The sequence below is a fragment of the Megachile rotundata genome, chromosome 3, assembly GCF_050947335.1.
Source record: "Megachile rotundata isolate GNS110a chromosome 3, iyMegRotu1, whole genome shotgun sequence".
In the NCBI taxonomy this organism is placed as follows: domain Eukaryota; kingdom Metazoa; phylum Arthropoda; class Insecta; order Hymenoptera; family Megachilidae; genus Megachile; species Megachile rotundata.
The window spans coordinates 15,827,772-15,853,205 of NC_134985.1; the positions used below are offsets into that span (position 1 = coordinate 15,827,772).

General features: G+C 41.5%; 1 protein-coding gene and 1 long non-coding RNA gene across 10 annotated transcripts in view; one reads left to right on the forward strand and one right to left on the reverse strand.

Annotated features, from left to right (window-relative positions):
* klu (zinc finger protein klumpfuss) overlaps nt 1-25,434 on the reverse strand; it is a 94,484-nt gene that overhangs the window by 64,148 nt on the left and 4,902 nt on the right. For 2 of the 8 annotated variants that reach the window (XM_076530271.1, XM_076530272.1), the window contains exon 1: nt 8,828-9,883. The exons of 4 other annotated variants lie outside the window; for them this stretch is intronic. The gene's annotated coding sequence lies outside the window, so the exon portion shown is untranslated. Of the gene's footprint in view, nt 1-8,827; nt 9,946-25,434 lie in introns of those variants that run through there. 2 more of the 8 variants (XR_013037763.1, XM_076530269.1) reach the window with 2 other exon arrangements.
* LOC143264213 (uncharacterized) overlaps nt 9,994-25,434 on the forward strand; it is a 167,677-nt gene continuing 152,236 nt past the window's right edge. Inside the window, exon 1 of one of the 2 annotated variants that reach the window (XR_013037766.1) lies at nt 9,994-10,438. This is a non-coding gene — a long non-coding RNA (uncharacterized LOC143264213). The remainder of the gene's footprint in view (nt 10,439-25,434) is intronic. The other variant, XR_013037765.1, reaches the window with a different exon arrangement.

Genomic DNA, 25,434 nt, shown 5'->3' on the forward strand with positions numbered 1-25,434 from the left:
GGAGAAATTGCAAATATGGAATTAGAGAGTGGGGGAATTAGGGAATGGTTGTTTTAGAGAATGGGGGAATTAGGGAATGGGGGAATTAGAGAATGAGGGAATTTGCAAATGGGGAATTAGGGAATGGGGGAATTAGAGCATGGGAGAATTAGGAAATAAGAAAATTAGAGAATGTGGAATTAGTGAATGGGGGAATTAGAGAATGAAGGAATTAAGGAATAGGGAAATTTGGAAATGGGGAATTAGAAAAATTGGGAAACTGAAGAATTGTAAAACTCTAAAATTGTGAAACCCAAAAATCTGTAAATTAAAGACCTGAAACTTCCATCATGCAAAACTCAAAAAACCTACTAGTCTAAAAACTTGAATCCCCTCTGAAATCCCCAATAATCTCGAAATAATCTAATAACAACAAAAATATCAAAACTACCAATCAAGTTTATATGAAATACAGTTCCAATAAACCTGCAGCTCCCCGGAATGTTCAAGACCATACATTGCAGGGTATCAAACGCATCCGATCCCTACCTAGTTACGCCAATGCGTTTAACAACTCTATCCTCCGCTCGCGCGTTATCGCCGGTTCGATCATCTCGAGAACTCCACCTCTTTCGAGTATGTAAGTCGGTAACGCGCGTACATACACGCGGACGAATCAACTGATCTGCACGGGCTGATAACGAAAATGAAAATGCTCGATCGAATCAAATGAACATCGTTTCGTTCATTTTCCGTACGAGCTTTCTTCGAGGAAGCAGAAGAACGGACGGAGAAAGGTGAATTAGCATAACGGTGAACGTTGACGCGAGGTTCGACGCAAGAAACGAGAATTTATGCCAGTTTCATGGGGACAGATTCACGAGGACAATAATTCCGATGCCCGAGGACATCCGGAGAAATAGGCGACTACGATTTTACGTAAGCGTGTTCCTTACCACGTGATCTTTGAGATTGACCATGGATAGCCCGGATAAAATATGACTGAGAGGGATTGGCCGACTGCTTAAACGTTACACCTGCGAGACGATGAAGAAACCAACCACCTACGCAACGCTTACTTCGGTAGTATTATTTACTAGTCGATGAGTTGAATAAACATGATTTCATGTTGACCACTTTAGACCTGCTTGGTAGGCTCCGGCCTTCGTTTTTCCTTCTTCAAATAATCGGTTGGATTCGACGAAGAATCTATCGATATAATTGATGAGATGAACTATGTTATTTTTAAGTTGTTTGTAAATGTTCTTAAAATTAAATACATTAAAGTGGTAAATAAACTAGCAACCTGTTTATGGACAGACAAGAACTATGTGATTTTAAAGCTGATCATTTTTTAATGTTCTCAAAATTAAATACATTAAAATGGTAGATGGCCTTGCAACCTGTTTATGAGCAGCCATGAACTATGTGATTTTAAAGCTGACCATTTTTAAATGTTCTCAAAATTAAATACATTAAAATGGTAAATGAACTTGCAACCTGTTCATGAGCAGCCAAGAACTATGTGATTTTAAAGCTGACCATTTTTAAATGTTCTTAAAATTAAACACATTAAAATGGTAAATGAACTTGCAACCTGTTTATGAGCAGCCATGAACTATGTGATTTTAAAGCTGACCATTTTTAAATGTTCTCAAAATTAAATACATTAAAATGGTAAATGAACTTGCAACCTGTTCATGAGCCGCCAAGAACTATGTGATTTTAAAGCTGACCATTTTTAAATGTTCTTAGAATTAAATACATTAAAATAGTAAATAAACTAACAACCTCTCTATGGACAGACAAGAACCACGTTAAAGTTGACCATCTTCAAATATTCTCAAAATTGAATGCATTGAATTGGTAAATAAATTAGCAACCTGTCTATGGACAGACAAGAACCATGTGATTTTAAAATTGACCATCTTCAAACCTTCTCGAAATTAAATACATTAAATTAATAAATAAACTCGTGCCTTGTATAAGTACCTCCAGACCTATTTACTAAAATTTAATTCTTAAAATCCATTCAATATTTAAGTCTAATCCACAGCGAGACTCAGCAGCCCTCGTCAATAAATCTAAAGCTACTTTCAATCATCATTTCTGTATTAACACCGATTCAATAAACGATTCACACGGCCAAACCTGTTCCGCAATATACAATATCGATGATCGTACAGGTAGAACCTCATGATTTATACGAAAAGCGTGCAAAGGTCCCCTTCTTCGCATCTAATCGTTTTAACCCGAAGTTCCCCGTCGACTCCACCCTGAATCAAACGTATCATTCGATCTTTTCTTCTATCGTCGATGCTGTTCGTTAGACCATTAGGATCAACAATACAGAGTGTCACTTATGCGACGTTTACATTTCGAACGTAATAGCCACCTTAGGTCTATCACGAAACTACGAACGGCTGCAATTTGCATGACATATCCGAATGCGTGCAACAGTTTTGTACACGCAGGTGACAATTCACCGCGTGTATCATCGTCGTGAGATTTGCCCTCGCGGGTCATTAGCATAATGCTCGATCATTATGACACCGTTCGTACGATTTCCGTGGGCGTACGCTCGAAATCGCAAGCTACGAACTTCTACTACGAACATCCGTTACTAATTCTTATTTATTATAGTAGAGAGGAAAAATCACGGGAACAACGATGTTCTTTTTTTATGGATTCTAAATCGATTGTGAGAGATCGTTAAATCGACGACTATTATGATGAATGATCTTTGGCTTCGCTTTCAACGAGTGGGTGGATCGCAGATCTTGTTGAATTAGAAACCGTACTTCCCCAAATTCCTACACTTTTAATCCCTATGTCCCCGAATCTCTACATCTTCAGATCTCCATATCCCCAAATTCCCCACTTCCAAAATCCCCTAATGCCCCTAATTTCCTACATCCCCAAATTCCCCACTTCCAAAATCCCCTAATGCCCCTAATTTCCTACATCCCCAAATTCCCTACTTCCAAAATCCCCTAATGCCCCTAATTTCCTACATCCCCAAATTCCCCACTTCCAAAAACCTCTAATGCCCCTAATTTCCCACATCCCCAAATCCTGAACTTCCCACCTCCCACACCCCTAATTCCCAAATTCTCCAAATCCTAAACGTTCCACCTCCCACATCCCCCAAACCAAATCCTCGAATTCCATCCCTAACAAAGGGTTAACATTCACAGAGGACGCAACGCATAATCCAGAAGCGGGAGTACCTAGTTACGCCAATGACGTACAGGTAAACGATTAAGTGCGTTCGATTAAGAACGGTAGCCGCAGGATGGCGGACGCCTTTCGCGCAATTACGCCAAATGGATTTCCTAATTGCGACCGCAAGATACATCCCGCACAAAATGGCGTACGATCCCGTTTTCTCTTTCCTTTCTTGGCCACCATGGAAGTCAGTGAATTCGTCCCATCCCGAGTGAATCGTCTCCCAAGGAACGTCCGGAGAAACAAGAAGAGTCGCACGAACTCACGACAAGCTGTATAATCGTCTTCGAGCCAGGTATAATCTTATCGCGGAGATAGGCTCTACTTTAATCTCCGCTTATTCTATTTCTGCGCAACGACTGTTCCGTTGAACGAGAGCAAAGGGTGCAACGGGGTGGCACAGAGATGGAGGAGGGGGAGAAAGATTGCAGGGGCTGCATTCAGGGAGCGCACCGAAAGGCCTTGGATCTGCATAGCAAATTGGCGATCGATATACGGTCACCGTACGGCGAGTCGCGCGAGCCTCGAATTAAAGCTTATAACTTTCATGTCCGGCGCAATGTATCATTATGCGCCGGTAGACCCGGTCTTGATGCAGCAGCTGCCCGCATGCGGGACGCGATCACGACGCGCCACCGACCGGCGGGCGCGAATATGTGCATAAAACACGATAAATCGCCCGGCGAGATACGGATCGACGAATGACAAGTCGCTCGGTGGGCGGTGCTCCGCGATACTCTTCTTTGCCGACCTCTCGCGAGATCGCCGCTGAGAAATCGTTCAATCGAACGCTCTATCCACGCTATCGTAGCTTTTCTGAAGCTACTACCTGTGCTGACGATTTTTTCTCTTTACACTTCCTTGCAAAGTTTCATCAAATTTTAGATAAAAAGACACTACCAAACTTATCTAAATGATAATGGTAGAAAAATTCTGGCTTGCACTAACCCCTACACGAGGTCGACGCAACAAATCCTAGAATTTTGTAACGATAATTATTTGCATGTTATTGTTAACGCAAATTATCATACAGATTCATACATTAATGGCACTGATGGCTTCACAAATAAATACTTAGTGACTCGTATTAAAATTTGTAATTATTCTTGTTAACAAACACCTTCAGCTTTATCATGTTAACTAAACAAATACGCCAAAAGAAACAACTGATTTAATTTTCTAAACCATGCATTTTCACAGGATTTTTATAAAATCTTGTTCTATGCAATTTTTTGATAATTACGAACCTGTCAGTCGAAATTGAAAAATTCAGAAAATCGAAGATGGTGACCACCATAACGAGAAATTCAAAATGGCCGACGTAAAATGGCGAAGAGAGATAAAAAAAAGCTTTCCCTAATAAAAATCATGTATCGTAACATCATTTTTTATACTGAAAGATTAATCGAACGTTTCGATTGACAGCTCGCTTGTTAAAAAATCAAATTGTGTCATGGTACACTATAATCAAGATACAATCGTCCTCTTCACATACATTAACCCTTAGCTGGTACGATGGTCAATTTGTCACATCAAAAGAATAATGGGAGACGGAATAACATAAATATCTTTATTACATTAGGTGAATTAATGGCGGGGGCAATTTTGTAGGTGATATTTTATTTGAAAATTTTATTTCATTTACAAACCTCTATCATAAGAGGAATTTGATCATTTTTTGCAAAAAATCGTTAGACAGAATATAATGGTGCTCCCATTTCTGGTTAATGTATGAATGTCCATATAAATCTGTCAGCTAAAAAACTACTCTACGTTATAAATTTTAAATAATTTTGTCAAATATACGAAGGTTCACCCACTAAAAAATTGTGAAAAAGAACTGTTTACTAAATTTATCAATGACAATACTATTTAACGATTTTATACGATTATAGGGTGGCACTTCTGCCAGGGGTTGACTTCTACAAAACACTAAACTCTCTCAGTACAATCAAAACGAAGCATTCCAAAATCTATACATAATCACATAGTTAAACCAGTTGATTCACACATAATCACAAAATCATTATTCACATAATCTACATTCTAGCAACCAGAAAATCTCGTAACTTTCGATATCCCCGTTAGACCGCAGTAACACTGAACGTGAAGTTGGTCGGTGTATCGATAATCGCGTCGACGATTCTCGTAAGTTAGCCCTGCCGGATCGGAAAGAAATAACAGGGTTCGAGTGGCATTTTATGGAGTCGACGAGCAAAAACAATATTTTCTCGCCGGGGTGCAAGAGGCACCGCGGGCACAGAAGGAACCACCTGGAGCATACTCGAGGTGGATCGACAAGAAATGTTTTTGTTGTTCAGCGTGTTTGCAAACGAAACCGGACAGCCGTGACACCTGACACCTGGTGCATCCTCCTATGCTCCGTCTCTTTTTCTCGCGGTCGAAAAACGCGTCGTCTCCGTTTAATCGGTACCCACGCAATCAGACAATAGCGGGCACAGTTCGCACGATTAGCGTTCCATTGACCAGCGCGTCAACAAACTTTCGTTCAAAGTCGAGGAACGTTTGTTTCCCGCTCCAATACCGCTTCTGACGTTTCTTTACGCTTTCGCGTCAAATTCTTACGTCAATCCAAATTGAATAGATTGTCTCCCCTCGGGACCCTCTCTAGACGCCTTCAAACGTCATTCGCTGCTGTATTATGATAGATGAATGCGTCTCTATAGGAGACAATCGATGAAAGATTTATTATTGATTGTTTTCCTATGCGCGACCTGGTAAAAACAAGGGTGCACAAGCTTTCTCTAGATGTTGCCTATATTTTGGCTAAGTTCTATGAAGATGATAGTTGATTCTGACTTTTGATAATTCAAAGGAGTGCATGTTGCAACTTTATAATAAATGAAGTTGATGTAGTCTGAGGTTGTAGGCTCTTCCTGAATTTTTCCTACATTTTCTCCAAGGTTCCTCAAGATGATAGTTGCTCCTCATTATTGATAATTCAAAAAATGTACAGTTACAATCATATAATATATGAAGTTAATATTTTCTAAGTTTGTTTTATGCTCTCCCTTAATTTTTCCTACATTTTCTCCACGGTCCCTCAAGATGATAGTTGCTCCTAACTTTTGATAATTCAAAAGAGTGCCTTGTAACCATATAATACATGAAGTTGATCTACTCTAAGTTTGTTCTATGCTCTCCCTTAATTTTTCCTACATTTTCTCCAAGGTCCCTCAAGATGATAGTTGATCCTGACTTTTGCTAATTCAAAAGAGTGCCTTGTAACCATATAATACATAAAGTTGATCTACTCTGAGGTTCTATGCTCTCCCTAAACTTTTCCTACATTTTCCTTAAGGACACTGAAGATGACGGTTCCTCCTGACTTGTTAATTTAAAAAAAAGTGTACATTGCAACCATATAATATATGAAGTTGATCTACTCTGAGGCTCTATGCTCTTCCTGAATTTTTCCTACATGTTCCTCAAGATAATAGCAGCAGATTAATTCGAAGGAAGTATAGTTAGCAAGAGAGTGATATATGAAATTGGTGTAAGGTAACTTTTAGTTGAATGGGCGCGTGCAGTGCCCGTGCATTAACTACATCGACACAAAGGATTAGCACGCGCATCAGAGTCACGAGCCGTGAAGGGACACGCGTAAAAGAGATTGGTCGTAGCTGATCGTTCTACGTGGCTGAGCTAACGCGCGTGTTCGCTCCACTTCCGATGTTAAAACCTCCCTCGCACGTGACGCGCTGCACCTGAATATCGTACCACCGCAAAAAAGCTTCGCACCCCCGTCCTTAAGTCACTGAACACTCGACGAGCATCGATTTAATGACATTTTAACGACGTCCTAACGTAAATGTCGTTTCGTAGAAATGTTAAACGGTTAATTATATCCGCAATAGGTACGGTCAGCGTGGTCAAGTTTGATCTGTCGATGATAAAATTAAACGAGCTTATAAATTCGTTACGACGTTATAGGAGGGAAAAGGTCGAGCGTGAAAAGAGATGTGTTCATACGCGTTTGCCCTAACACGCGCATCCGCTCTACTTCCGACGCTTAGCGCCGCGACGCTTCAACGAGCTAGCCGCATGCCGTTAAACCGCCCTCGCACGTGACGATGGGAGGGCAAGTTGACACCGATTATAAATGCACTGTGCAGAGGGTGAAGAAAAAAAGGCTTTGATATGAACTATTGGTTATCGTATCCCTCGAAACTGATTTTACGCGGAACTTATTTTACTTGCGCTCGTAAATGGAAAATTTTTAAAATGACAAAGAAATTCGCAGTGCGTCAAATTAATTTTTATGATTCGTATGTTAGATCGAAGCTGCGATACGATATGCCGTTTTATACCTTATTAGACACACGAACTACGTAACTTAGGTTTTGTGAACAAATTCTTTGAATAATTGCAGAAAACTACATTTGCGAAAGAACCGAAAATTTGATTAATCTTGAGAAGTTCAGAAATTCAGGACGTCCCAGTTTAGGTTTTAGAGATTCTAATATTTCTTCAAAGGTTCATGATGCAACTTTTTCTTTCTTCGATTATCTTACTAAACGTCTATGTATTTAATAATTAAAATTTTTCTCACTACAATTTCACTGCAAACATCAACCCTTAAATGCATCTTCCAATTTGACAATATACACTTTTTAACATAGCATTCACACGAAAATAATATTTGGTAATATGATATAGTAGATAGTATTATTACTATCGAGTGATATGGTATCAGTGAAAGGCAAATAGACGGAGTTCTCATTCACAAATAATCGTTAATTCATGAACTCTTCGTACGGTCATTCAAATTCATTTACAAATAAGGTGTGAACTCGTACAAAATATGAAAAATGTTCTTTCATGTTTCAACAGACAAAACGATTGTGTCTAAATTCTTTAAAAAAGTTCTTCGTCAATTTGTACACGTTTTGTGAACGTTATGCAATAAATAACCTATGAAGACATAAAATGACTCTTTTTCTGTTGACTTCACGTAACCTGACAATTTCAATACATTTCATTACATTTTGAAAAATTGTGAGTAATTTTGATTGAAGTTTAAGAATTTATCGCATGCATTTAAGGGTTAATTTTAACTCTTCGTTAAAAATCTTGTTCAACGATATTTTCTCGTTATCGGAATTGAAAATATTTTTAACAAAATCACGCAAAGGAACTGCGATGACAAATGAGTGCACAAAATAACTGAAGTTACAACTCTTGCCACGCACCTATGTTCACTGCACCAAATTAAATACGAAATAGGTTAATTACGAACCCAACCTCTATCAATTAAACCGATGAAACCGCGCATTGTGGCAGCACCTTAAAACGGCATGTCGTGTCGCCGTTCCGATTTGTTTAGGTTACAACGTACACATTGTTTCCATATCCACCCTTGATCCATAAAATGTATTTACTTTTCGTATTCGGAGAGCATGAAACGTCGAAGCTACGCGTTTCGTGTTCGATAGATACGGGAATACCTATCGATAATTACGTACGGATCTAAAGATGATCACATAACCTTGTCGTAAAAGGCACTCGACTGCAGAGATAACGCGTGTTTGTTGTTGTGACCGCGATGCGAGTGTCAACGCGTTTAGGAAGACAGGAAAATCGCCTTTTTGTGGCTTACCCAGTAATGGTTAAAGGTTCCCGCGCATCCGGTGCTCCGAAAATTCAACTCCTTCCACCTAGCGACACTTAAGCGGACTGGACGACGGGCTTGGAGGTAAAAAACTTCCGGCGGTAAATACAATGTCACGAATCACAGAGATGCCAGGCACTAAACTTACTGCTAAACCGAAACAACGTTCGTTATCACAGGTAGCGATCGTCTCCGGGCCGTCGCGAGTTTGTCGCACGATCGATGACACAACCGGAAATGCGATTACCAAACAACAAATTAACACCAATAATCCTCGGACGACCGATCGTAATCGGGATATCACACACAATACACGCCGGCGCGTCGCTGTTATCTTTCTATTCGTTTCCCTATCTGTAACAGCACGGCACTACTCTTCTGTCTCTCACTAATTACTTTTTTCTCGTTATTTTCTTCGAACAAATGGCACTACGATTAAATGAGAGGAGAAAAGTTCCTCGGGATCGAACGTCACAAGAAGCGTATCCTTCGCTCGACGAACACACGCGTTCTCCTCAGTTCTGTTTGTCGGTTGCGTGGTAACACGCCGCGAACCGACACGTTTCGTAAATAACATACAACCAGGCACATCGAGATCACAGAATTCTTCGGTCCGTCGCGTCGGTGTCCAACCGATCGTGTATATTTCTTCGTATCACATCTCCGCGGCTCTTCGATGATTATCGAATCTATCGGTATACAGCGATAGCTGGCTCTTAAACATAATTCTCGCGGATACGATCCACGAAACGCGCCTCAGCGAGATGACAAACAAAAACTGCCACTCGGTCGAGCGGGAAAGGGTGGTTTCGCGACACGCGGCCACGTACTGTACTTTCTCTGCGACTTTGTCGTGCAATGATTTTGTTTGTCGTTGGCGGTTCTCTCGCGCGAATTAGCGAGAATGGTGGAAAGAGAGAATCTGAGAGAGGCGTTGCGTACATTCACATGATACGACAACACACCGACCCTTCCAGTAGCGCGGTCTCGCGCCGACTGCGAGGCTACGACGGCTCGCGGGTTTCACCTTCGGCCGTGTTCGACTCCCTTCGCCCCCCTCTTGAGTTCTCTCTCTCTCTACACGTGCACAGGCCGCGTCCCCACCGATTTTCGTGTGTGCGAACCTTAACTCCCCTTCTCTCCCCACTGCGCAGCCCGTGCCGGCTGCCCCCACCGTCGCGCATCTTCGGCCAGACTCGCCCCCCTTCGTGTTCGCCTCGACCCAACCGAGTTCAGTAGGCGCGAGGTGGGCGCACGAACACTATCGTTTCCCAGTGTACCTACGGGAATCGAACCACGCCTATCCCCTACCTATGCTTCCCGCGACCGGCTACCTCGTGCTGTTTTTACCGGCAAGGTGAGCGATAGCGAGACAGAGAAAGCGAAACGCGGCGTATTCGGTCGCCGGAAGAGAAGAACGAGACGACAGAGAGGGAAGTCTCTTACTGGTTTCTCCGCTCGGGACTGCCCACGCGCCGAGGGTGAGTGCTTGCGCGCGCAAAACCTCCTTTGAACAAGAATATGTCCCGTTTCGAATGCTGAAAACCCTACAGGTCTCACCCTTTTCCCGACAAATCATGCAATTCGCTCGATGACCAGGTAAGTGGACATGTTAAAACTATTCGCGCGCCATTTTTCACTGCGCAACAAGTGTGCGCAGATGAGGTCACGTGATCGGCCGCTCTTAACAGCGCGCCAAATGAATTTCGTTAACGTTCAAATTTCTCTTTATGGTAAAATTTTGTATTCATGAAAATATTTATAATCGAGCTACAGCAGTAGCTACTCAGTTTCGTTAAGTCTCGAATCTCACGCGTTTTATGGAATATATCGAGTGTCGCGTATGGTGTTACCTGCAGAGGTAGCTTTGTAGGTTATATATGGTAGGCGGTAATAAGTGACCGATGACTTCTTTCGAGGTCTTCGATAAAAATGTCTAACGCGTCTCGCCTCTTCTATGACTTTTGTCAATAATCGTCCCTTGAGATATTGACACGTGGTTAAGGTTCTAGCCACGCTTTAGACACGTGTCCACTATGTCGAGAGTCCTCGCTAAGTGGCCGCTCGACCATTTCAATTTTTTCTAGACGCTCGTGTTTACTTTCTTCTTTTTTTTCTTTAACGGAAGAACCGGCACGACAGCCCAATACCACACGGAGAACCGTAAAGTGCAGAATACTCAAGTCGATTTATTTTAGGAACTCGTGTGCCATGAATATATTCAAGGCTCGTCTACTTCCTTTTAAGCATTACACGCAGCTCATTTGCGATGTATTAACTATGGATTTCCATACTTAATGCGAGTGTTTCGCATCTCATCGAATGAGATTCGTAGAAAATTACCGTTCGGTGATACTAATGAATATCAGTAGATGGAGAAAATCATTACCATGCCATGAATTAATTCATTCGGAGTTCGGGTATTATTACATTTAGCTGTATACGTTGAATGGATGCTCATGGTATTATCGAGGGCGAATCGAGAGTGGATCGATAGAATGGCCGGCAAGTTTTGTTAGACAAAATGGCGGTTTATGGACACCGGATAATACGAGTTGAAATTACATATAGCAATTACAATACGAAATCATACGAATTATAACAACGCAGAGATTACAATACATGCAAATTGTGTCGAGTTACAATGCGTAGAAAATGAAACGCATGAGAGCTGCAAGTAGTAGAAACATAACATGTGATGTTACAATGTGCGGCAATATTTCGAGACACTCATACTTAATAATTGTACAAAATTTTTTCAAATAAAAGCAAATACGAAATGTTTGTTATGTAGCTTAACACTTAGCATATTTCAATTGTAACCACGAGTAAGACAATTTTCGATCAGTTAAAACCGGTTATCAGTTATATCAGCAGAGTTACGTTATCCATGTCGTTAGCCTAAATGAGTGAGGTATCGCTGCGACGTCACCCGCTAAAAATCCGCTGCACTTTCGAAACGAATCCCCGACATTCTACCCACGCAGCTGTTCCACGGCCGATTCGTAAAATACAACATAATTATAGACACGATGTTGGCGTATGCATAGATATATGCATATAGGCGCGTCATTCAGTCCGTTGTTTCCTGATTTCTTTGCCAACATCCACGCTGTATTGACGTAACTCGCGTGTGACGCCGTTCTCGGTTGACTCTACGTATAATAAATAAGATACGTTAGTTGCGACTTCCTTGATGCCTTGCCCACACCGATCATATTCATAATCAGAAAATAGTCTGCAACGTTAACGAACGTCTTCCACATCTAAATTTCAAATTTTCATTTCTCTCAAAGAACGTTATCTGAAGTCCTTTCTTCCCCCGTCTTTTTTCACCGACTTTCATGTCACGTCGACGTATTCCACACGTGCGTACGCGCATTGTCACGCACGCCTTCCAAGGTTCCCGAGGTTGCACCTGGGTCGCACGCGTACCCACCTTTTCCGCAAGAAAAAGATCCTTACCTAAAGGCATCAAGGAACGAATGCACGCACGCACGAGATGATCCAGCTGTTTGATCTTTGCCACGTGCTCCCTTTTTATTTCCCCTAACTCGGGGGTGGCGTGGCTTCTTAACGGCATCTGCGTTTACACAATTTTCACGCGATTGTCCCTTGGCGGATCGCGACCATCGATCTTCGCTGTGTTTGGATAAGGGCGGTTTCGAGCATCTTGAATATTTGATGATTCGCAGGAACTTTATTAGCTATAGCTACAACTCTGACGAAAGCTGTTCATTTCATCTCAACTTGGTTTTGTTAAGGACATGAGAGTTTAGACATCTTATGCAGTGTATGCTCTCTTGTAGTGATATTTGATTGTTTCAATAAAAATATAAAAGTTGAAAGGTTTATATTCTAGGTATTTGTATTCTGAACCCCTAAATTGCTGGAGTACCAAATTTCTAGATTGCAAATTTTCGGATCTTAAAATTCTTGCGTTTCCATATTTCTGAATTAAAAATTCAAACATTCCCAAGCTTCCAAAACCTCAGGTTTCCAAGTCCCCAAATTTTGAACTATAAATTTACAAATCGTCAAATGTCCTCAAACATCCAGATGCCCAAATACCGTTTTACCGATCTAGTTAACACGATAACAAGGAAATTCGATGTCGAGTTCCTCGTTCATTACAAGACGAACGCGTAGGCAGGCCGACGAAAGACGCGTTCGCGTAGGATACGGCGTGGAGAAAAGGGCCACGGCGACCCGTACAAATCCCAAAATAAATGTCATCGTGTATCATCGTGGTAACGTAATCCCGGATCGCGAAGACAAATGGCGGCAGAATACGATACGATGCACCGCGGTCGGTCGTCCGAGATGAGGAGCCTTCTCGTTCCACGTATTTACATACCGCGACGAGCGAAGGCCCGTGGAGGACGGGCTCTGTCCTCCGAAGCGGGAGTACAGCCACAAAAGAGGATCGAGAAGAAGGAAACTAACGTCTCTCGGTGTGTCACCGATAGGTGCGACATCGACGAAGGACGGACGATGACTTCCGCTAAATCAACACGCTCCGATTTTCTTCGATTCTCGTTCCTACTTTCAAATGTGGAAGGCAAACTTCTTTACTTAAGCCTTCCTGCGTTACCACACAGGAAGATGATAAATTGGAAACTTGATCAATTTAATATCTTTCTCAATGTGTGAATCAATCAGGTGTATGAATCAATCGATCAGATGAATGAATTTAATTTCGTGTTCTTTTTTAAAGATCTTAAAACAGAGATGTTAGTTCCTAAGGTAGAGATGTTCCCATACAAGTTGGTTTAAATACAAAGCTGGTTCGAATTATTTTGAGAAAGAAAGTTCTCAACAAAAGACCACTTTCTTCTGAAGAATCCTTCGGAAGAAGTGTTTAGATGAAGGATATTAATCGATATAGTACTCGAAGTGTAGTGTATGATTTTAAGCAGCAATATAAAAGACGGTAATTTTAAAGGGACGATGGCAATGTGAATATTGTTTGCGCGACTCGTGTACCTTCAGCGTGATTTGCACGTTTACCCATCGTCGGTCGTCAGACCTTTCTAACCTTGAGAGAAGACCTTCTCAAGGTGAGTAGTCGCGGCGACACGTCCCAGCTAAATCGGGAGGAGAGTTCTCGGAGCTAGACTCCTCTTCTAGGGTATATAACCTAGCCGTAAAGTGGTCTTCGAGACAGAGCAAACGGTCGCGTTTTTTAATGCGACCTCAGGGCTGTTGCGTGTTCACGCATCGAACCGTGCGGACGAACCACGTGTTTGCTTAAAATCTTGACGCATGACCGGCCGATTTGTTTTCCCATTCTCAGGGTCGCGTACGTGGTTGTTCGGATAAGGTGAAAATATGCGAACGTTAACGTTTTATTAGATAGAAGAGAAATTATAATGTGGAGTATGTAATTATAATTGTTTAGAATCATCATAATTATTCAGGTCATCCGTACTGAGGTCATAGGTATACCGTGGGGATGTAAGGATATGTTGATCTCTGCTATAGGTAGGCGTATAAGAAATTTTGTACACACTTTAGAAATTAGAGGAATGGGTACAGAAATATGGAAATAGTAGGTTATGAATATACTCGCCATGTCGCAAACAGGCGCTTTATAATATATATTCATGGTACCGATTAAAATCGACACTTTTAAAGAATCATGGCAGGAATTAATTACGCAGGCCGAAGATTAAGTAGCGTTAACGTGACTCGCATAACTCGTTAACGAGGACAGCGATGGTCGTCCCTTGAAGAAATTAATCCTGACTTATGACACCAGATTCCGCCTAATGCACTCTAATGTAATCGGTTCCGGTCGGATCAGAAGGGAGGGGAATATGAGAATAATTTGTCCGCGCCGGTCGACTTCGGTAATATATCAAGAACCACTTTTCCGCGATGGTATCTGGTGGCTGGCATGGAAAAAAGAAGAGGATGAGACTCGTTGGAGCAACTCGCACGGAGGACAAGAGCAAGTGGAAAGCGTAGGCGGGGCACATACCAGAGGCACCTGCTCATTTACTTTGCGCCGCTCGCTCACCAGTCCATGGTAGGGGATCCTCATTAGGGTTTGCCCCTACCTATCGTCGCACAACCACCTAACCGATCGTGTTCCTACACGCGACCACTAAAGCCACGTTTACATTAGGCAACTTTTCGACGATCGATCTTCGATCGAAAGTTTTACTGATCTTCCGACTTTTTATTGCTCAGATAAAGATTCTATTTACCTCCATCCTCCTCAACACTATAACCTAACCTTTACATTACAAAGAAGGCAAAACACGCTTATACGTTTCCAATAGAAAAATCAATTTAACACAAGGAAATGGACTTGAACTAGCTTGGGTCTCAAGTGCAATCTTTGTTGTCTTAAAACCGTTCGACTGACTTTTCAATGTCTTCATAGTCGACTACCAGTTGGTCCTTCAATAATGATTCTATAAACTGATTGAACAATTGAGTGACAGCTTCGAGAAGCTTTTAGTTCCATAAGTTAACTGATCCAAAGTTGCCTAAAGTTTTGTTCACTGAACAATCCTTTCCTAGAATTTATCATTCAACATGTCCGGCAAAATATTTTAATCGATTTAACATCTAACTCGCCTACTATAAACGTGGTTTAATAAACAGAGGATGACTCCCCTAGAACACATTCGCCTTCGGAGGCCAATTAATGATCCTGCTTGCATTCTCGAGACAGACAGCCAACCAAGTTGACCAGAGTCATCGGTATCGTTCAGAAGAAAAAGACAGAAGTAATTCGAAGCTAAGGCTGTGATACCTACAAGATCCTTAATGACCGACGATCGTGTCAATTGCCAAGGAGGGAGATTGCGTGACAGGTCGGTTGTAGAGATTGTAGAATGATCGATCTCGTTTCGAGTCCTTGTCTCGTGCTCTCTGATCATTTTGATTAATATCTGCAGCACACGATGTTTGTCAGGTTTTTGATTCGGATAGAGGTGTTGTCCGAGTTGTTTAACGGCGATGTAGAGGAACACGAGCGATTTGTTTTCACGATTGATTTTCTCCGGGGTCGAGGCGGTTTTTCCTTGACACCTGTTGCTGATACGCTCGCGGGACCCTTTGGGGACGATTTACGTGACGGGCTGCATTAAGCAGCTTATTAAGATGACTTGTGAAACTTGAACGATGATTCATTTCTTATCGGATTGTTGATAAGGAGATCTGATTTTTATTTTGTCGATAATAACTTTCTGATTCATAAAAAAGATTTCTATTTAAAATCGAACCTTCGTACAATCTGTATGTCTTTATCTATCAAATACTTGATACATTAGACTTTACATAAAGTTAAAGATTATAGCCAAAATACACTCCGACTGATTAATTACTCACGATCAGATCTTGGATTTAAAATTGACATACGACCAATAAGCGTTAATAACGCACGCTGCGAGAGCATACATCAAATCAATGAAACGTTATCGTTGATCAAACAGAAGTCGTGAGTTTTGTTGGTACGTGTTTCCAACCCTCGGTGGCACAAAAGGCCGTCCTTCGTTCGACTGTTTCAACACCTAAAGAGATTTACGAGGCGGCAAAAGGGAGGGATAGAAGGGCAGAAGAAAGGGACGGCAAGAAAGATTACGGTGCCTCCCAAGGAGGAAGCGAGAGGGTAAGAAAAATAGTGAAACCGCAGCCACCCTCCACGTGATGGGCGTGCGCCGCAGGACCCCATAGGTTCTTCTCGTGTAAGATCTTACATAAAGATCGTCGTCCGTGCACAATAATGGCCCTGGGCTGGCTGTCCTGTTGCCCGTATTCCTCATAACCTCGTCGACGACCGTTATGACGAGGCTCCTCTGTTGCAGCTTGCCTTGTACACGCCGTGTAAACCGAGCGTGCCTGCGTGTAAGCACAGGCCCTTTTTAGACCCGTGGTCCACGTTGCACGTTACCTCGAAACAATGCCGCGGGAATAAACGAAAACCGTAGGGGTGCGATGTTACCCCTACGTCTCTTCTTCTCTTTCGTTACGAAGAATAAGAGTCCATGAGTTACATTTACTTATCTCTCCCTGGGCATCTTTGGGAATCTCGAGGTCTTTGAACGGCGCCACCTTATGCTACTTTTAATATTACCGTTGTACACAATCGTGTTTTGGAACGATTTAAGACTTTGGAATGTAGAAGCTTCTGATCATAGGTATCTCGGGACATAGTAGTTTTGGAACATAAGAGGATCTTGGGACATAAGGATTCTGGGATGCAGATGTCTCGGAAGATAGGAACTGTGGAATATAAGAGGTCCTCCGGTTCTTACGGATTTCAGGGTAGATGACTCTCGAGAGTTCGAAATGTCAATGTTCCAAATGTTCCAAGCTTATATTACAGCTACCTACATAGGGATTTTGAGACACAATGAATATAGAACACAGGTACAACAGTACTTTGAGACTCCATAATTCTTTTACTTCAAATCTTCAACTTCTGCAATAGCAAAAATCGTGAAACCACAAGAGTCCCAATAAATGACATCCCAAAATGCATGTCCATCCACACGAAACTCTGACAGATACAAAATGAGCTATATGAACAGTATGAGAATATTTGCGGTAATATTTAGGAAAGTAAAAAGCAAAGACGGGAATAAAAGTTGCAAAAGAAAGTAAGAAACACGCGACACCGTTGGTAACGGGAGAAAAGAACGGGCGTTCCTTTTTGGTCACCGAAGGCATCCTGCAGCGTGACGAAATACGTTGACGGAATTGACGTGTAATTGCACGCTACACTTTGATTCCGTGGCTCATAATACACTCTTATTATTAACGATTGCCCGCGGCATCGTTCCCGATGCTTTCGCAACCGGAGAGTCTCCCTTTCAACGCGACAGCACAAAACGCTTCTCGTTCCCTTCTCTCGGCGAGTTTCGCGATCCTTTCGAGCCGCCAATGAAAAGAAGCTGAAGGCATCAAAAGGGACGCAAATTGTTCTGCCGTTGCGTTACACGCGCGGTAACATCCAATAAACGTTATTATCGACGGCTCCTGAAGGTGGAGCGCCATACAACCGGGAATATAATGCTTCGACTGAAACGTAGTTAGAACGGACACGGAAGTTTCAACGCAAACTCGTGACTGCTTAGAACAGGATCATCCTGGTCACTGTATGATTAACCAAGATAACGAACGGCCTTTAATATCGCCGGGAATAATGAAAGGCTGGTATCGTTTAGGAAAAACGACGCTTCCTTTGCTGTGCTGCATTACGCGACACAAGGATGGTTATTACATGCACGGATGATTGAATAATGATCGAGCCTGCTGAATTTTTGTTAATAATAATCATCCCTCGCCTATACATATTCTAATAAAGTACATTAGTATGTTTAGATACTTCGTACAACTCTATGGTATTTCTATCTTAGTATGTACATAATTAAATCCACTTACATTGAAAGTTTCTATAGTTTCTTTTTTATTCTTCTTTTCCTTTTTTTTACCGCGATCGATTGGTGAAAGATATATTGAATCATTGATTATTTTCTTCAACGAATTATTGAATGATAATTGTGAGGTGAATATTCTGGACCTCATAGGTAGTTTTTATCAAAGATTAATAATAAAAATGTTATCTGCGTTTCTTCGAAGGCTTACAAGTCTGACAAGTCAGATGAGAAACTTCAATCCAATAAATTAAATGGTCATTTCCAGCACGCGCCTCCAGGCAAGATGTTCCAACGACCCAAAAACAGCTTCCAAAGAGTATCCTCCCCCGTCCGATTTTCCTTTGAGAAACCTAGCCTTACCAGGTAAAAGCTTGTATACTCGTAGACTGACCACTGGTCATCGTTACGAGCTGTAGGCGTGTTAGCATTGTCATTGATCCTAAATGGGGCAAACAACAACGGCGGGTGGCCGATTTCATAGAAAGTCCGTTCCGGTAAGAAGAAAAGTCAGAGTAGCTGCGAAACCAATGGCACCGCGGCATAATCTTTTACGAGACGCTGGTAAATGGTGTCCCGTGGACTTTGAAGGGCGTGTAAACGGTCTAACTATCCGAAACTCGTGTTGATTTATTGTGCCAAGAACGAGTGTGAAACGGTTTGCCACTGACAAATTGCCCGGGGCTCGGTATCCGGCTCCCGATACGTAAGCAGACCTTTTGAACGAGTCTCCGCTCAAAAGACAGAGTGTCCAAGCGATTGGTAATACTTTCGGACGTTTATTAAACCTCGGCACTCTCGACACAAGTATCGAAAATAATTACGAAAGATCGCGAGACGTGACGGTAATGTCGATACTCGAATGTGGGTCTTATGTTGGGAGTTCCAATTTTGGGGGACGGAGATTGCGATTTTTGGGAGTTTGAGGAGTTTTGAGATTTTGGGATGTGGGATGTGGGGAAGTTGGAATTTTGGAGGATTTTGGGATTTTGGAATTTTTGGAATTTGGGTTTTGGAATTTTGGGACCTTGGGAATTTGGGGGGTTGGAATTTTGGGACCTCAGGAATTTGGGGTTTTGGAATTTCTGGACCTTGGGAATTTGGGGCTTGGAACTTTGGGGCCTTGGGAATCTGAGGCTTTGGAATTTTGGACCTTTGGAATTTGGGGTCTTGAAATTATGGGAAATTCGGGATTTCGGGACCTTCGGAATTTGGGGGGTTGGTATTTTGGGACCTTGGGAATTTGGGATTTTGGAATTTCGGGACCTTGGGAATTTGGGGTTTTGGAATTTCGAGACCTTGGGAATTTGGGATTTTGGAATTTCGGGACCTTGGGAATTTGGGGCTTGGAACTTTGGAGCCTTGGGAATCTGAGGCTTTGGAATTTTGGACCTATGGAATTTGGGGTCTTGAAATTTTGGGAAATTTGGGATTTCGGGACCTTGGGAATTTGGGAGGTTGGTATTTTGGGACCTTGGGCATTTGGGGTCTTGGAATTTTGAGACCTTTGAAGTTGAAAATTTTCGAATTCTAGACCTTGAAACCCCTAGAACTGAAAATCTAAATCCTCCACTTCCCTTCCAGTTCAAATCACCTAAACCTAACCTAACTTAATCCTCACAATATCCAAAAAAATCAACGACCATCTCAACAAACTCCTAAACCTATCAGTCCAAAAAACAATACCCTGTCTGAAAACCCATGAAGCCCCAGATTGCAAATTTCGAGGCAGCTGCGAAAGAAACGTGTAGTAAACGTCGCTAGAGTATAGAGAAGACGGAAGATGGCCGTAGACAGACAAACGGAAAAAGAGATTGACAGGCGGAAGGTCCTGCTTGTCCAAAAGATTACGACGCCGGTAGCACGTGCCCCATTCAAGACACCGAGCAGAAGAACCACCCTCGTAACTTAACCTAACCTAATCCAACCTCCTTGCCCCGGCTATTCAGAGCGTGACGAGGCAGCCTTCTTTGTTCAGCCGGATTCAATCTGAGAGGCAACGATTCAAACGTCTCTCCGTTCCTTCTTCTTTCCTTTTTTTCCCACTCCCCCATCGGCTTTCTCACTTTTTTATCGCGCCACGCATCAGGAAGTTATAAGGTCTGCCCTTCGAAATACTGCCCTTTTGATTCTCGAATTTAGACGGCCAATTAGGGAGAAACGGGATCCGAGAAAAAAACGATGCGACAACTGATAGGGTTTTATGGTCGATGGAGGCTTTAGTTTATTTCGGGAGGCGAATGAGAGAATTTTTATAGATTTGGGAGAAATTAATTTTTTTAGTGGTACTTGGGGTGTGTTGAAAATTAGTCGATTTTGGGGTTTTTTGGAATTTGGAATTTTGGGATTTGGGGAATTTGGGGTTTTGGAATTTTGGGACCTTGGGAATTTGGGGAATTTGGGATTTTGGGACCTTGGGATTTGGGGAATTTGGGATTTCGGAATTTTGGGAATTTGGGAATTTGGGATTTTGAAATTTTGAGAATTTGGGGACTTTGGGATTTTGGAATTTTTGGAATTTGGGGTTTTGGAATTTTGGACCCTTGGGAATTTGGGAAATTTGGGATTTTGGGGAATTTGGGAGTTTGGAACCTTGGGATTTGGGGAATTTGGGATTTCGGAATTTTGGGAATTTGGGGAATTTGAGATTTCGGAATTTTTGGAATTCGGGGTTTTGGAATTGGACCCTTGGGAATTTGGGGAATTTGAGATTTTGGGACCTTGGAATTTGGGGAATTTGGGATTTTGGAATTTTTGGAATTTGGGGAATTTGGGATTTCGGAATTTTTGGAATTCGGGGTTTTGGAAATTTGGATCCTTGGGAATTTGGGGAATTTGGGATTATGGGACCTTGGAATTTGGGGAATTTGGGATTTCGGAATTTTTGGAATTTGGGGTCTTAGAATTTTGTGCCCTTGGGATTTGGGGAAATTTGGGATTTTGGAACCTTGGAATTTGGGGACCTCGAGATTTTGAAGTTTTTGGAATTTGGTGTTCCGAAATTTTGGGACCTTGGAAGTCGTAAAATGAACACTAAAGACAACCCTAGCAAATAGTCAAATAGTCCAACAATATAAAAATGATTTCGAACAGTGAAAGAAAAGAGTCTCGCGTGTCGAGATGTAAATGCGTGCGCGTTATGCATCTGTCTCCTCTAGCGTGCACGCACACGCGTCGCGAGTCTGAGCTGTTTGCACGCGTATGTACGCGTTCGTGTCGGATTCGCGCACGCAACCGGTGATATACGAGGTATATATAAGGTCGGCTATATCCAGCCAGTAGTCTACGCTACCGGTACAGGAAGAAACCTGGGGGTTTACCGTGCTGGAATTACTTTATGACGCTCGTGTTCGTTGTTAGGGAAATTCTAGGCAATTGTACTGGTAGTCGGTTGTCAATAATTGAAGTACACTTAATAATGCGGGGAAAAAGGAACCACGGTGCTAACGCGTTTATGGTTTTGTTTATGGGCGAGTTTTGAGCACCGTGTAATCATAGTTCTTGGGGGAATGTGAGAATGGGAGACTTTCAGGAAGTAAGAGGTCTGTTTACTGAAAAAGTTAATTGTAGTGGGTATACAGGTCAAGATGTGGATCAAGTACTTATCTGTACTGATTTTTGTTGTTTGATTGTAAGAAAGTTTGAAGGAATTTTTATGAAGTGTTTAATATATGTGTATGTGTATGTATATGTTTTAAGTGTATCAAACTTAGTGGTTCATATGGAGACACATATGTGAACTGATGTGCTTGTAATTTAATTAAAAGGCGAATTAGAAAAAGTTTTTGTAATGCACTGTATATGTGGTCTAAGTCTATCAAGTTTAATTGTGAGCTCATGTGGAGTCACACATGTTCATATATGTGAACATATGTGTGACGTGCTTGTAATGTCATTAAACGTGAATTTGAATAAATTTTGATAGATCGTTGCATATATATTCTAAGTCTATCAAGTTTAATTGTGAGCTCATGTGGAGACACATATGTGAACATATGTGATATGCTTGCAATTTAATTAACAGGTGAATTAAAATAAATTTTGATAAAGAGTTGCATATATGCTCTAAATCTATCAATCTTAATTGTGAGCTCATGTGAAGTCATATGTGAACATATGTGAACATATGTGATATGCTTGTAATATAATTAAAATGTGAATTAAAATAAATTTTGATAAAGCATACATGTTCTAAGTCCATCAAACATAATTGTGCTCTCATATGAACCCACATATGCGAATCCATATTCCTCATTCGTTATCAAGTATATATGACCCCACACGTAGTTTCAATTTCCCCTCAAAGAACAACAAAACCCATTAAAATATTAAATTAGCGGTTATTAGTATGTAACAAAGTGCTACATAGCTAGCCACGTGCAGTACACGAAAAGCCGTTATTACGCGATTATTTCTTCTAATTCTAAACGGTAATTTCCAAGGCAATTATTAGACGTTAGCATGGCATAATTCAGTCGGGTTATACGCGAAACCGAAGACACGCGTGCGTATGCGGGCAACAACGAACGACTTTGGGCACGCGAAACGACTCTATGACGTTTACGTGTGTACATACATTTGAGAGCATAACAAATGCTACCGGTAGGCAGGTCACTAGTTGCTATGCTACTGGAATATCAAAGCTGGGGTTACAATGTTACCGAGCGATGCCGGAGCTGGAATTTCTTTACGACGATAACACTGTTCACCGTTTCTCAATGTATTTTAATGCGACTGTAACTGTCCTCACGTGTCATCGTCATATCGTGCTGTTCTCGAAGGATTAAGTTATAGTAGGATTTGCAACAATGATTTTTTTTAATTCTGTCCTTACATATCTACTTTATTATCTTATGTAGTTATATGAAGTGTTTATTGTCGAATTAAATCATCATGTGTAGCATCGTTTTTGTATTGTAACTTCTTTGAAATGAAATTTTCGATGTATGAATAATTAAATATTTGGAGAAATTAAATATTCATCGTGTAACTGTTGTAAATCCGTAAGGGTGTGCTAATGATTGTACATTCTTGACGATTGTTAAGGTGAATGATTATGCAAGATTAGTATACTTGGAGCATATAAATATACTGCAGTATGTGAAATCTCAACGCGTGAAGTTATAACGCGTGGAACTAGGCCGAGTGGAAATATGACGCATGGGGATACAATGCGTGCAATTTCAACGCGCGAAGTTATAACGCGAGGAATTAGGGCGAGTGGAAATATGACGCATGGGGATACAATGCGTGCAATTTCAACGCGTGAAGTTATAACACGTGGAATTAGAGCGAGTGGAAATATGACGCATGGAGATACAGTGCGCGTAATTACAACGCGTGGAAACATGACATATGAAGATTCTACTAAGCGTGGAAAAACAACGCATGAAAATACAATATGTGAAAATATAACGCGTGGAAATACAACGTGCAGGAATATAACGCGTGAAAATACTACAAAACGTGGAAATATTATTCCTGAATATACAACGCGTGGAATACAACGCATGAGAATGCAATGTGTGGAAGTGTAACGCGCGAAATTATAATGAAACATTAAAGCGCGTGGAATTACAATATGTGAAATTACAGCACGTGGAATTACAACGCATGAAATTACCCCACAACCCAAAACATGGCAACATGAAAGCAATTTGATATTCAGCAATATAACAGGTGGCGATTATCCTACAGATAATACAACCTAGACTACCTGTTGAAAGAGTGTGTCGCGTAACTAATTAATTATCTCGTTAATTGCGTAAACTTCACTATCAACTCCATTTCCGTGCAACTGTCCTCTTACCCCTGTCTGGTAAGAAACAAGATGGCACAGGGTCTTTTAACATCCCACATCCACTAACATTGTCGTCGAAACGTAACTTAATTAAAGTAATCGCGTACACCTGTCCTGTATTCATGCTGAAGAACCCACCTTGTTACCTCTCCTATCTATCGAATCCACGAGTGACCAATCAATCCAAACTCATTACCGACCTGATAATAATACGTGGTTCGTCAATTGAAACCAACTGTCACGTTATCGTAATACAACGTGCGAGTACAGTCCAGAGCAAATTTTATGTGGCCATAGGTAGTTGGCAATTTAAGAATTTGGAGATTTGGAGATTTACAGATTTGCTGATTTTAGGATTTTTAGATTTTTAGATTTTGGAGTTTTGGGATTGTGGGATTTAAGGATTCGGGGATTTAAGGATTCGGGGATTTAAGGATTCGGGGATTTAAGGATTCGGGGATTTAAGGATTCGGGGATTTAAGGATTCGGGGATTTAAGGATTCGGGGATTTAAGGATTCGGGGATTTAAGGATTCTGGGATTTAAGGATTCGGGGATTTAAGGATTCGGGGATTTAAGGATTCGGGGATTTAAGGATTCGGGGATTTAAGGATTCTGGGATTTAAGGATTCGGGGATTTAAGGATTCGGGGATTTATGGATTCGGGGATTTAGAGATTTGGGTATCCAGCGATTAAGCTGTAAGGAGCTGGAACTTCAGAAATATCGGAGCTTTCGAAATTCTGGTCTTCAGAGATACCGGAGCTTTAGGGACGTGAGAATGTAGGACTTGGGAGATCTAGATATTTGGCATTCTAGGTATTCGAATCTTTAGGGATATCAAGGTTTCAGGAATTTGAGGCTTCAGAGATTTTGGACTTCAGAAACACCGAGACTTTAGAGATTCTAATAGGGATTTGGGGATGTAGCGATTCGGGGCTCCAGGGACTCACAGCTCTAAGGATTCGGATCTTTAGAAGTTTACAACTTTATTGATTCAGGATTCTAAGGACATGGGGTTCCGTAGGTACAAGAATTTAGAGATTCGGAAATCCATTTAATAATTTAGAGATTCAGGTAACTATAGTATTGTCTCGAAATAAGCAACATGTTCGGGACCGTGCAGTTGCTTATTTCAAAAGTGGTATGCCATTCAGCTTGATTTTGTTCTTTGAACCACTATGTATTGGAGTGAGGAAACAACATGTTCTGTCCTCTTTTCACTAAACTGTTCGGACAACCATAAACTGTTTCAGACAATCACTAGTTTCAGATCTCACACTCAGCCGACTTCAATTAACCCCTTCCCGTGCTTTGACGAGTCTCACTCGTGACGCACTCACAACTCAAATGTGATAAACCTTACTCAAATTTTGAATACTCTTCAACTTGAAGTTTAGATCCA